The sequence below is a fragment of the Hyaena hyaena genome, unplaced genomic scaffold, assembly GCF_003009895.1.
Source record: "Hyaena hyaena isolate Hyena2069 unplaced genomic scaffold, ASM300989v1 scaffold_1435, whole genome shotgun sequence".
Taxonomy (NCBI): Eukaryota; Metazoa; Chordata; class Mammalia; order Carnivora; family Hyaenidae; genus Hyaena; species Hyaena hyaena.
Genome location: NW_024082071.1, coordinates 90805 through 106041, shown reverse-complemented (window position 1 = coordinate 106041; position 15237 = coordinate 90805). Strand labels below are relative to the sequence as shown.

The following is a 15237-nucleotide window of genomic DNA, read 5'->3' as shown; positions in this document are numbered from 1 at the left end:
AATCAAGAGCAAAAATAAATGATTGGGACCTCATCAAGATTAAAAGCTTCTGCACAGCAAAGGAAACAACCCACAAAACTAATAGGCAACCAACGGAATGGGAAAAGATAGTTGCAAATGACATATGAGATAAAGGGTTAATATCCAGAATCTATAAGGAACTCACCAAACTACATGCCCGAAAAACAAACAACCCAGTGAAGAAATAGGCAGAGGATATGAACAGACACTTCTCCAAAGAGGACATCCAGATGGCCAACAGACACATGAAACGATGTTCGGCATCCCTCCTCATCAGGGAAATACTAATCAAAACCACACTGAGATACCACTTCACGCCAGTCAGAGTGGCTAAAATGAGCAAATCAGAGAACTCTAGATGCTAGCGAGGATGTGGAGAAACGGGCACCCTCCTACACTGTTGGTGGGAATGTAACTGATACAGCCCCTCTGGAAAACAGTGTGGAGGTTCCTCAGGAAACTAACAATAGAACTCCCTTATGACCCAGCAATAGCACTGCTAGGAATTTACCCAAGGGATACAGAAATGCTGAGGCATAGGAGCACATGTACTCCAATGTTCATAGTAGCGCTCTCAACAACAGCCAAAACATGGAAAGAGACTAAGTGTCCATCATCGGACGAATGGATCAAGAAGATGTGGTTTATCTATACCATGGACTACTACATGGCAATGAGAAGCAATGAAATCTGGCCATGTGTAGCAACATGGATGGACCTTGAGGGTGTTATGCTGAGCGAAATAAGTCAGGCAGAGAAGGACAAATATCATATGTTTGCACGTATAGGAGGATTAGGAGGAACTTGACAGAGGAACAAGGGGTAAAGAAGGGCGGAAATGGTGGGGGAAAGGGAGAGAGGCAAACCATGAGAGACTCTTGAATGCTGACAAAAACTGAGGACTGATGGATGTGGGGGGAAGGGGGGATGGGCATGGAGGAGGGCACTTGTGGGGATGAGCACTGAATGTTATATGGAAACTAATTTGACAATAAAGTATTTGTAAAAAAATAATAAATTGATGTGTGCCAAAAAAAAAAAAAAAGAGCATAGTATTTCCAGCTGCTAGTACTGGTAGTGATAGAAGTAGTAGGTTGGCAGTAATTAGGACAGATCAGACGAATAGGGGTGTTTGGTATTGAGATATGGTGGGAGGTTTTATGTTAATAATTGTGGTAATGATATTAATAGCCCCTAGGATTGAGGGAACACCTGCAAGGTGAAGGGAAAAAATAGATCTACAGATGCTCCTGCATGGGCCAGATTGCCAGCTAAAGGGATGTATACAGTTCATCCGGTACCTGCGCCGGCTTCCACCATTGATGATGCAAATAAAAGCAAGAAAGTTGGGGGGAGGAACCAGAAGCTTATGTTGTTTATTCGGGGAAATGCCATGTCAGGCGCACCAATTATTAATGGAACCAATCAGTTGCCGAACCCTCCAATTATAATTGGCATAACTATGAAAAAGATTATCACAAATACATGGGCAATAACAATTACATTATACATTTGATCATCTCCTAATAGAGAGATGATCATCTCCTAATAGAGAGATGAACCAGGTTGGCCAAGTTCAGCGCAGATTAGGAGACTGAGGGCAGTTCCTACTATGCCAGCTCAAGCACCGAACAGAAGGTATAGAGTACCAATGTCTTTATGGTTAGTAGAAAATAGTCAGCGGTTTATGAACATATGAAGTGTTTGGTTTGCAATCAATTGATGTGAGATAGATTCTTGCAGTCCTTAAATGTTTATGTATAGGAGTTAAACTGATATAATTTATTTAGGGCTTTGAAGTCCCTTGGTCTGTTTTAACCTAAACTCCTAGTCCAGGATTGATAATAGTGGTGTTAAGAGGAAGTAGTATGGTTGATAATACGATTAAAGGGGGTAAGAGAGGGTTTTGTGTGTGTGTGTGCTATCAAGTTGTCATTTTATTTTTATGTTGTTTGTTGAGGGAAATGTAGTTAGTGCTGTGGGGTATATAAGTCATATGTAAAAATATAGATTAAGTAGTGCTGTAATAGCTAGTAGTGTTGGAATAATAATTATCTCATTTTTAGTCATTTCTTGGATGATTATTCATTTTGGGATAAATCCTAATAGTGGTGGGAGGCCTCCTAAGGATATTATTAGTGTAAGGATAAGGGAGGTGATTAGGGATGCTTTGTTTCATGTTGTTATAGTGATAATGTTGTTGTGGTGGAGTTATATATGAATAATATGAAGGCAGCTAGTGTTATAATGATGTAGATTGCTAGGTTTAAGATTATTATAGTAGGATTATATAGTATGATGGCTATTACTCAGCCTATACAGGCAATTGAAGAATAAGCTAAGATTTTTCATAGTTGTGTTTGGTTAAGTCCTCCCCAGCCTCCAATTAATACTGATATAATTGCTATTGGTAGTGGTAGGTTAGGGTTGATGGTGGGTGAAATTTGGTAGAGAATTGACAGGGGTGCGATTTTTTGTCATGTTAGTAGGATCAGGCCTGAGGATATGGGGATTCCTTGTGTGACTTCTGGGACTCAGAAGAAGCTAGACCTAGCTTTATTGCTAGGGCAGTGGTTATTATAATGGATGCTATGGGGTTGAGGTTTTTTGATATGGTTCATTGTCCTGAGTGTAAGAGATTGAACATGGGGCACCTGGTGGCTCAGTCGGTCAAACGTCCGACTTCGGCTCAGGTCATGATCTCCCGGTTCGTGGGTTCAAGCCCCGCATCGGGCTCTGTGCTGACAGCTAGCTCAGAGCCTGAAGCCTGTTTCAGATTCTGTGTCTCCCTCTCTCTCTGACCCTCCCCTGCTCACGCTGTCTCTATCTCTGTCTCAAAAATAAATAAAAAATTTAAAAAATAAAGAAAAAAGAGGGGCGCCTGGGTGGCTTAGTCGGTTAAGCATCCGACTTTCGCTTAGGTCATGATCTCGCGGTTCGTGGGTTCGAGCCCCGCGTCGGGCCCTGTGCTGACTGCCAGCTCAGAGCCTGGAGCCTGTTTCAGTCTGTGACTCCCTCTCTCTCTGACCCTCCCCTGCTCACGCTGTCTCTCTCTCTCTCATAGAAATAAAACATTAAAAAAAATTTTAAAAAAAATAAAAAATAAAGAAAAAAGAGATTGAAGATGATTCCTATTATTAGGAGTATGGATACGGTTGCTTGTATTAGGAAATATTTTGTGGATGCTTCTGTGGCTTGTGGGTTGTGGTTTTTTATGAGAATAGGGATAATAGCTAGTATATTTATTTCGGAGCCAATTCAGATTGTTAGTCAGTGGAGCTTGTTAGTACAATTGTAGTCCCTGTGACTACAGTTAATATGATGGTGATGAAGATGGGGGGTTTGATTAGTACAGGAAGGGCATAAGCCAACATTTTCGAGGTATGGGCCTGATAGCTTATTTAGCTGACCTTACTGTAGAATGTGGTGTAATAAGGTAGCACGAAGATTTTTGAGTTCTTAAGATTAGGTTCGAGTCCTATAATTCTAGAAATAAGAGGATTTAAACCTCTATGGTTTACTCTATCAAAGTAACTCTTTTGTCAGACATATTTCTTATGTTTTGGGTGGGATGCTAGCTGTGATAATAGGTAAGGATACATGTCACATGCATAGAGCAAACATGTTGTTAGGGAGAGGAATTGAACCTCTGATAGTAAAGGTTTAAGTTTTATGCAATTACCGGGCTCTGCCACCCTAACAAGCCTGGGCATCTTGGGCAGTGTTGGTGTGTAAATTGTTTAGATTAAGATTATATCATCTGTTGTACTGGAGGCACTTATGTGAAGTGGACTTCATTTCTCTTGTCCTTTCGTACTGGGAGAAAGTGTATAATAGATAGAAACCAACCTGGACTGCTCCGGTCTGAACTCAGATCACGTAGGACTTTAATCATTGAACAAATGAAACTTTGATAGCTGCTGCACCATCGGGATGTCCTGATCCAACATCAAGGTTGTAAACCCTATTGTTGATATGGACTCAAAATAGGATTGCACTGTTATCCCTGGGGTAACTTTTTCCATTGATCAAATATTTTAGATCAATAACTGATGTAATACTTTCGACTGGTTAGGTCTAGATTTAAATCATTCAGAGGTTGTTCTGTTCTCTGAGGTCACCCCAACCTAAATTGTTGACCCATGTGGAGTATGACAAAGGAGGCAAGACTACACAATGGGAAAAAGTCTTCTCAGTAATGGTTTTGGGATAACTGCAGAGCTACATATAAAAGAATGAAATTGGACAACTTTCTTACACTATACACAAAAATAAACTCAAAATGGATTAAGGACCTACATGTGAGATATGAAGTCATAAAACTCTTAGACAAAAACATGGGCATTATTCTCTTTTGATATCAGCTATAGAACATTTTTCTAGGTATATCTCTTCAGGCAAGTGTAAAAATAAACTACTAGGACTCTGCCAAAATAAAAAGCTTTTGCACAATGAAAGAAACCAAAAAGAATGAAAAAGCAACTTACTGAATGAAAAAAGATATTTGTAAGTGATATATCCAATAAGGGTTTAATATCCAAACTATATAAAGAACTTCTATAACCTAACACCAAAAAAATCCCAAATAATCCAATTTAAAAATGGGAAGAGGAGCTAAATAGACATTTTTCCAAGAAGACATACAGATGGTCAATACACACATGAAAAGATGTTCAACATCACTAATCATCAGGGAAATGCAATTCAAAACCACAGTGAGGTACCATCATCTTACACCTTCCAAAATGGCTAGAATAAAAACAAGAAATAACAAGTGTTGGTGAGGATGTGGAGAAAGAGGAACCCTCAAGCATTGTTGTGAAAATACAAATTAGTGAAACCCTTATGGAAAACAGTTTGGAGGTTTCTCAAAAAAATTAAAAATAGAAATACCACATGATCCAGTAATTCTGCTATTGGGTATTTACTCAAAGAAAATGAAAACATTAACTCAAAAAGAGACATGCACCCCTATGTTTATTGCAGCATTGTTTACTATAGCCAACATATGGAAGCAATCAAAGTGTCCATTTGTAAATGAATGGGTAAAGAAGACACACACACACACACACACACACACGCACGTATGCACACACAATGGAATATTAGTCATAAAAAAGAATAAGATCTTGCCATTTGTGACAATGGGGATATACCTAGAGGACATTATGCCACGTGAAATAAGTCAGACAGAGAAATATAAATGCCATATGATTTCCCTCATATGTGGAATTTAAGAAACAAAACAAATGAACAAAAAGAAAAAGATGAACAAAAAAACCACAAAACTCTTAAATACAAAGAACAAATATAGGGGAGATGGGTGAAGTAAATAAAGGAGATTAAGATGTACAAACTTTCAGTTACAAAATAAATAAGTCATGGAAATCAAAAATATAGCATAGGACTTGGATTGTGTCTCCCTCTCTCTCTCCCCTCTGCTTTCACTCGGTCTCTCAGTCTCTCTCTCTCTCTCTCTCTTTCTCTCTCTTTCTCAAACTAAATAAAAATTAAACAATTTTTAAAGTGTAGCATAATAAATATAGTCAACAAGATTGTAATAACTTTGTTGATGACACATGATGACTACCTTCATTCTTTGAGCACTGCATAAGGTACAGAGTTGTTGAATTGTTATGTTGTACACCATTATGCTGTATACAATATACAGCATATACACTGTATATTAATTATACTTCAAAATACATACATACATATATAAGGTTACTAGAGCTTAGGAGAATAAGGTGTTATAGTTTAATGATTACAGAATTCTGTTTGGAGTGATGCAAAGTTTTGGAAATAAATAGTGGCAATGGTTGTACAACATTGTGGAAAGAACATTAATACCATTAAAAAGTAGATTTAATAATGACGCCAAAAAAGTTGATAATAGCAATTATTAAGGTAAGTGGAATAAGTAGTCAATATATTCTTTCAGACATTTCCTGTTATGAGATAGTATTCACTCTTTCCTTCTCACTCTCTCTCCCTCTCTCACACACACATCAAGTTGAAGATACTATAGATTTTAATATGCACAATTTATTTATGGACCAATAATCAGGGGGAAAATGCTGCCAACTAAACCATGACACTCCACTGATTGTAAGATGCATCTCAGTTTCAGAGATGTTAAACTATGAAACAAATGGGTCCTGAAAACAATGAAATGCTGTGCATATGTGTATATGAGTACATGTGTGCACGTATGTGAGAGAATGAGTTCTTGGGAGATTCTCACTTCCTGAATCATTAGCATTAACTATGACATACCTATACAACTCTGTCACGTGGTGCTAGGTACATTTTCATTTCTCCCTATTACACATAACCACTTTCCATCACTCTTCATACCCTCACTCCAGGCTTCCTGAAGTCTCAAGCTCCCCTTGGTTCCAAAATGTCTCCAAAACTTTTAAAAAGTAACCTTATTTCAAACATGATAATTTTGACTTTTCTAGCTCACTTGTCCCTTTGAAAATAATTCAGTCCTGTATTTCATTCTCTTAGGTCTTACTAATTGACTGGAATAAAATGTATGAAGTAATTATAGTGTTTTCATGGTCTGCAATAAATTTTTCATGTTAGATTTTTGTCTTAACATAGGCTTTCTTACCAAACAAACAAGTGTGCATTTATTGAAAAAAAAAAGGAGTTGTATATAAAGAGGAAGTGTTTTGTTCCCTTCAAATCATACTTGTTAATACTATTTATTACCTCAAATATGTAAATCTGGGTGGCCTAGGGGCTACCAAAAGTCTAAAAAGAAACCTCACCTTCCTTTGTCTCCTGCAGGAATACAGAGACAAAGTCTCAGAAATAAAGTAAATCTAAGCAGCTACTTTGACCCTCCCCCCTCATTCTCGCACTATGGGATTATCTTCCTCTTTTTCCTCCCCTTCTCCATCATCATCATCATCATCATCACCATCACCATCATCATCATCCTCTTACCTTCATCTTTGATTTGTCTCCTAAAAATAAAACCTAGGTATGAAAGTAATTCCTGATTCCAGGATCTATATAGCAACCCAGTGCTTACACTTTGAATACTAACCTCATTTCAGGTTGTACCCAAATTTTGGATCCTTATGTACCTATTTTTATTTCTACATTATTGCGTTATGGTAAATATAATTTGAAAAGGCATTTTACTTTTTCTTTAAACTTTTTTTTTAATATTTTTACTTATTTCTCAGAGAGAGGTAGCATGTGCAAGGGAGGGTCAAAGAGAGAGGGAGATACAGAATCTGAACCAGGCTCCAGGCTAGCTGTTAGCACAGAGCCCGACGCGGGGCTCGAACCCACGAACCGTGAGATCATGACCTGAGCTGAAATTGGCCGCTTAACCGACTGAGCCACCCAGGTACCCCTAAATTTTTTTTAAATGTTTTATTTATTTCTAGGTGAGAGAGAGAGAGAGACAGCATGAGCAGGGGAGGGTCAGAGAGAGAGGGAGTCACAGACTCTGAAATAGGCTCCAGGCCCTGAGCTGGCAGTCAGCACAGAGCCCGACGCGGGGCTCGAACCCACAAACCGCGAGATCATGACCTAAGCGAAAGTCGGACGCTTAACCGACTAAGCCACCCAGGCGCCCCACTTTTTCTTTAAATAAAGGTGGCATTCATTAGTCTGTCTTTTACACTTCTTAGCACTTTTCTCCATCTAAGAAGCCCTTCCAGGAACAAAAATTGAGTTCTCTGGTGGGCAATGTGTACATATGTATCAAAAACTTTAATATTATGCAGGAGATTTAAACCCAGAAATTTCACATCTAAGAACATATTTTAAGGAGAAAATTTGCTGTAAATACAAAAAGTAATGTTTAAAGATATTCATTAGGTGCATCTTATAATTCAATCAATGTAAATTTGGTTAGATAAATTTTAGTGAATGAATTACTCAAGCAATGTACTATCAGGTGGCCATTTTATGTTCAGGAATATTATCGACACATGGATGTTTATAATAAATTCCTAGCCACCAAACACAGGCTTCAAAATAAAATGTATGCTATTTACCATTTTCACCTGGCATGAGGATTAAAATGTTTGGAGTCAAAGACATCTTGGTTCAAACCTTGGTTCCAATATCCAGTTCTAACACTGGCTCCTTAAACAAATATGTGTAAGTTTTCCAGCTTTACAGAGCCTCAGTTTCCTCATGTCATTTATAAATAATAATATTTACCTCTTAATGTTTTTGTAGAGATTCATTTAAATAATGTATGCAGAGACCTAAGGACATAGCCCCAAAATAATAAGCATTCCATAAATGGTTTTCCACACTGAATGTGTGACATGCAGGAATTTTTATTATATGTAACAGAAGTAAATTTTGGCTAACTCAAACAATAGCAAACTCATTAAAAAATAATATGGAAAAGTTGGAGAACCAATCTGGGAAATAGGCAAAAACAAATTCAGCTTCAGGGGCTAGAAAGCAGAAATTATAGGATTACTCTTGTAGTGCAACAATCGGGCAGGGATGTTGGTACCCAGAAAAGAGAATGCCAACTCCTTCCTTCACTCACCAGTTTCACACACTCAAAAGTCAAAGTCTCAGCAGAGGGCTTCCATGGACTGATCTGATGCCACTGCCTACATTCTGGTCACAGAAGGCAGGGAAGCAACAATCTGGGTCTTTGGGGCACAGGCAGCTGGATTTTCCCTCTCAGCAAGATTATATACAAAATGGTAGTAGATCAACTCTTGAAGAAAATCAGGGTTCTGTTGAAAAATGGTGGATACTGCTAAGTGCCATAGAATGATACATGTTCTTGTATCATAAAAACACAAGGTAATTTTGAAATGGGAAAAACATAAATCAAAAATTTATTTTAAAAAAACTCTTCTACATACATGTGACCATCATAAAACCCCAGGAGGAAAACAGAAAAACAATTATTTTCATTTTATAAAGAAAAACCAAGGCTTTGGGAAGATAAAGGACCAACCCAAGGACACTACACTTAGTTTCTGCAGAGCTGAAACAGAATGCTGAGTCATAGTCCAAGGCTCTTCTCTAGGTGCACCCTGAAAATTGTGTAACATACTCCAGCCTTCCCTGCTTCTCAACCCTAAACTTCAAAGGACACAGATTAGCAGTTGATAGTATTTTCCTTTTCCTATAACTTGCTGGTCTGTTCCTCCCACCACCACCATCACCCACCTCACTGCTTGAAATTCAGCTCCCCCACCACCACCAGCTGGATGCTCAGCCAGAAGCAGTACAGTTATCCTGCCTGAGGATGGCTGGGAGACTTGGCAATCTGCCTCCACCTCCAACACATTTGAAGGAAAGAGAGGGTGGAGAACAGAGAACTGAGAAAACACTGGAGAAAGAAAGGAGTCACACCGGAGGAAGACAAAAAGGCAGGGCCCAACCTGGAAAGGAAGTGGTATGGAGGACAGGCAGTAGGGAGACAGAAAGAATTATGTTTTTTAAGCCAAAGAATTAGGAAAAAATTTAAATCAGCCAGGAAGAGGTCCAGTGATTACCAAGATCTCCTGCATCTAGCCAGAGAAAAAAGTTAAAGTCTTACAAAACTGCCATCCCTCTCTCTCTGGAATAATTGATTCTCATGATATACCACAATATTTGACATCTAAGTAACTGAGGGTTTGTTTTCTGCTTTTTATCTCTCCTTACAGTTTATAGAAGAGCCCACCCAAAAGAGCAAACCAATTGCAAATTCTCAGACTCTAAGAGTTACAATGATACTGAATACCTCTAGAAAGATCCTAAACATCTTATCTAATACATGCATTTTCAGTTAGAGAAACTGAGACACAAAATTACAAATTTGACCAAAACTATTTATGTACTTTAAAACACTTAAATATGACTCTCTAGAACAGGGATTGGAAAACTTTTTTTTCTATTAAAGGCCATCTCTAGTAAATATTTTTGACATTGAGAGTCATATAGTGTTCATCACATCTACTCAACTCTGCCATTATACAACAGACACAGCCATAGACAGCATATAAACAAATGGACTTGGCCAGTAGACTGTAGTTTATTGACATCTGATCTGGACCTTGTTTTTTCTTAAATACCATGTGAACATTCCAGGAAAACATATGATCAAATGGCAGGCATAAATTAAATTCCCATACAAATGATACTAACAATGGCTGCAAGTAGATGAAGCACTTCTTATGCAATTTTCCTCATTTAATTGCTCCACCAGTCCTGTGCAATTAATGCTATTATGCTAATTTTTTGGATAAGGAAACAAAGATACATGTAAGTCAAATAACTTGCCAATAGTCATACAGTTAAAAGGTGGTAATGTCAGTATTTGAACCTAGATGGTGTCTCACTTCAGGACTAAAGTGCTTAACAACTACACCAGATGAGAGAATATAGACACTTGGAAGGTGGAATAGAAAGCCATATCAAGTTTCTCACAAAGCACTGAATGTTTTCATGTTATTTTGAAGGAAACATCCAATAGTTTAAATATTTTAATAGTGCATTCATATCAACTTGGATGAAGCATGAGTCAGTCTCGCTCTCTCTCTCTTTCCTCATCTTCCCCTGAAATGTTCAATTTGTTGCCTTTTTCTCATTATCTGTCATGATCTGTCTGTTGGGCTTTCTAGCACACACACACACTAAGATTTAAGGAAGGATTGGGGCACCTGGGTGGCTCAGTCAGTTGAGCATCCGACTTCGGCTCAGGTCATGATCACACGGTTTGTGGGTTCGAGCCCCGCATCGGGCTCTGTGCTGACCACTAGCTCAGAGTCTGGAGCCTGCTTCCGATTCTGTATCTCCCTCTCTCTCTGACCCTCCCCTGCTCACGCTGTCTCTCTCTCTCAGAAATAAATAAAACATTAAAGAATTTAAAAAAAAAAAGATTTAAGGAAGGATTTAGGTGGAGCCCACCTACCTCAGACCCTGGGAAGTGAAGGATCTCTAATAGTCAGAGGAATTCAAGCCTGAAGGGGAGAAGAGGACAGCTCTTGATGATTACCCTAAATTGTTGAAGCCAAACCAGGGAAGACTTGAGGAAATGACTCACTGAACCCAGGAGAAAGAAAAACAGCTGAGTGATGGCAGGAGAAAATGAGGATAATATAGCCTTACTGTTAAAGTGAGGGTTAGAAGTCCACAGAGACCCAGAAAGGAAACACTGAAATGGCTGAGTTACATTCCTGAAACTAACATGCAATATTGTTTTATCAGGCTTACAGCAGTTTGGGCCAAGAATGAGGCAGGAACAGATTTCTTCTCAACAGAGACATCATTTCATGTTCTTTACCGTCCCCAGATTGTCTCCTCTGCTGGAGTCCTAAAGAGAAATCACAACCATCTCTATCCCTTCTCTTCTTAAATCACAAAACTAGGTATTCCTGACTCAGAAGCTGAGATTGGTGTGAAAAAACAAATGTACTATAGTGCAGCCATTAAAAATCTCCTAACATCTGTACTGAGCCCATGAAAGGACTTTGAGACGTCAACATTCCAGTTGAAAAAAAAAAAAAAAACTGATAGGAAAAGTTGGAGAATATTTTCAAGCATGAACACAGTTAGCTTGTTAGCTTTTACTTAGTAAGTCACTAGAAATAGAAACAAAACTATGAGATAAGTAAACTCTATCCTTTGTCTTTTCTGACCCATCTATCAAACCGTCACTAAATTAACATTCCCTTTTTCTTAAAGCTTATTTATTTATTTTGAGGGGCACCTGGGTGGCACAGTCGGTTAAGCGTCCGACTTCGGCTCAGGTCATGATCTCACGGTTTGTGGGTTTGAGCCCCACGTCAGGCTCTGTGCTGACTGCCAGCTCAGAGCCCGGAGACTGTTTCAGATTCTGTATCTCCCTCTCTCTTTGACCATCCCCTGCTCTCTCTCTCTCTCTTTCTCTCTCTCTCTCTCAGAAATAAATAAAACATTAAAAATTTTTTAAAAGCTTATTTATTTATTTTGAGAGGGAGAGAGAGAAAGAGAGAATCCCAAACAGCCTTGCTACTGTCGGCAGGGAGCCCAATGCAGGGCTCAAACTCACAAACTGTGAGATCATGACTTGAGCCAAAATCAAGAGTTGGATGCTTACCCAACGGAGCCACCTAGTTGCTCCTCTGAATTAACATTCTTATGCAAAACTCTGATCATGTCACTCCTGTGCTCACAAGCATGCAAAATTAACACACCATATTGGTAATGGTGTTGTGAAATACCCACTTTATTTTTATTTTTTAGTGTTTATTTATTTTTGAGACAGAGAAGGACAGAACATGAGCGGGGGGTGGGGGCAGAGAGAGAGGGAGACATAGAATCTGAAGCAGGTTCCAGGCTCTGAGCCATTAGCACAGAGCCCAACACGGGGCTCGAATTCACAAAATGTGAGATCACAACCTGAGCTGAAGTCAGATGCTTAACTGACTCAGCCACCCAGGCACCCCTAAAATACCCACTTTAAAAAAATAAACATTTTCATATATTGGTGGTGGAAGTGTAAATTGGTACAGTCTCTAAGAAGAACATTTTTGCAATGTTACCAAAATTACAAATACACATATCTCTAATCTAAGAATTTATCCTATAACTGTACTGGCATTTGTATGGAATGGAGTATGTATAAGACATTTTGATACAATACTGTTAGTAAGAATAACAGATTAAATACACTTCTGCTCCCAGATAGCAGGTTACAGCAGGTCAAAGCTCTTGTTGCAACAACTAAAAACAAATGTACAAATGGAAAGACACATCTTAAAGACATAACAGACCTATGAATAATTAGATGAACTAAAAGTTCAGAGGGAAAAGCCCTTCTTAGATCTGATAAGAGGTAGACACTCCAGGCTCTCAATCAAAAACCTGGAAAAATGTATCTAAAGAATAGGGACAAACCAGAGGTGTATGAAATCTTGCTAGTATTGTAAATCAGTATATGATTGAATTGAGGTACTTTGCCCCTGGCCCCATTGGCCTAACAAGGAAATAAAGTATCTTTTTCTGGTAGAAGATATCATCAGAAGTGTCTATAATTCTTATATACAATACCAAGCATACAGTAAAATGTACCATACATTCAAAGAAACATGAAAAGTAATCAATAATCAAAAAATAAAATAAAATAAACACAAACCCACAGAGGATTGATATATAATGAAGTTGTAATAAAAGTTCAATACAGTATTGTCAAAGAAATACACAGAAAATATTAAAAGATTTCAATGGAAGATCAGAATCTACAAAATAAAACAAAAGGATATTTTAGAATTGAAAAATATAACTTCTGGATTTAAGAACCCATTGGATGGGTTTCAGAACAAACTGGACATAGAAGAGAGAATCAATGAATTCAAAGGAGGATTGGTAACAACTGTTCAAATTGAGCCACAGAAACTAAAATGGAAAGCAAGAGTATGTCCAAATATGAGACATACTCAAAACATTGTAATATACATATAATGGAGGTCCAAAAGGAGAGAAATGAAGACAGAAAGGAGCAGGAGCATTATTTGAAAACACAGGACTGAGAAATTTTCAATAATGAAAGACATAAACCCACCACGTCCAAGAAGTTCAACAATCTCAGAACATGATAATAAATGAAAACCATACCTAGACACATTATAGAAACTGTTGAAAAACAAAGATGAGAAATTCTTAAAAGCAACCAGGAGTAAAAATACCCATTATATTAAGGAAAGCTACAATAAAATTGAGACCTAACTTTTCAAATGAAACTATGAGCCTGGGTGGCTCAGTCAGTTAAACGTCTGACTTCAGCTCAGGTCATGATCTCACGGTTCGTGGGTTCTAGCCCAGCATCGGGCTCTGTGCTGACAGCTCAGAGCCTTGAGCCTACTTTGTATTCTGTGTCTCCCTCTCTCTCTGACCCTCCTCTGCTCGCTCGCTCTCTGTCTCTCTCTCTTATAAATAAATAAAAACATTAAAAAAATTTTTTTTAAATCTATGTGTGGTGGCCATAGAAATGTGCTGTTTGAATCTTCCTTCAAGAGATCCTGCTGCAAGGACCATATCTGATGGACAGCTGCTGCACTTTTGAATCCAATAAAATTTTCATATCAGATCATACTTCCTCTGGGCTGCTTCCAGCCAGTAAGTAAGCACAGTGGAGTTATTAGAACCAGGTCATTTCAGTAGATACAAGAGTTCTCTAACAGCTTTGGCTTGGGAGATTTCCATTGGCCTGTCTTAGCATTTCTCAGAACTGTTCTATAGTCTGAGTTCTTCTGACCCAATCCTTCCTTCTCTTCTTTCATGGATGCAATAACTTCCTGGTTCTCCTTACTCTACTCCACCCTTTCTCATTTTATCTTTCACAGGCATTTACCCTGAATAAATCTGTTGCATTTTTAATCTTATCATTGTGTTTCCTTTTTATAGAGCTCAAACTGATATACCACCAAAGTCAGAAGACAATGTAATGACATTTAAAGTGGTGACAGGAAAAAATACAGCTGAACTAGAAATGTTAGTGAAATTCTTTCTTTCCAGAAAAAATAAAAAGAATTCTTTTCCAGCAACACACTACTCGAGTAAATACTATAAGGGATTCCTTATATAAATGGAAAATTTTCTTGGTTAGAAACAGAAAATTTGAAGGAAAAGGAAAGCATTAAAAAAAGCATATGTGAATAAATATAAAAATACTATTTACAGCAACAGTGATAATGTCTTTTGTTTTATTTTGTTTGTGTGTGAAAGAGAGAGGTGGGGGGAAAGGGCAGAAAGAGAAGGAGAGAGAGACTCTTACACAGGCTCACACTCAACACAGCCTGATGTAGGGCTCGATCTCTCAATCTGCACCAAAATCAAGAGTCTGATGCCTGGCTGACTGAGCTACCCAGGGGCTCTGATAATAATGTCTTTTGAAGTTTAGAACATATAGCATAAAATATATGACAATAGTAACACAAAAGGTAAGATAGCGCAAATAAAATCAATTTATCAAATTCCTACATTCTTCAGGAAATGTACTGGTAAGGTAGACTATAACAAGTGTAGGACGCATATTGAAATCTTTAGAGCAATGACTCAGCTGAGAGCAATTTTTTCCATCAAGAAGTATCTGGCAAATAAGTAAATAAATGACACAGAAAGGGATTAAGAGAAAGAAAAGGGAAGATTTGGCAATATGTGGAGACATTTTTGGTTGTCACAACTATAAAGGAAGTGTCAAAAAAATATCCTCAATTGAGAAACACTAATTGAAAGTCAGAGATC

At 38.1% G+C, this 15237-nt stretch overlaps 1 pseudogene; it reads right to left on the bottom strand.

Moving 5' to 3' along the window:
- LOC120225572 overlaps positions 1-1563 on the bottom strand; it is an 8107-nt pseudogene extending 6544 nt beyond the window's left edge.
- Positions 1564-15237: the final 13674 nt, after the last annotated feature.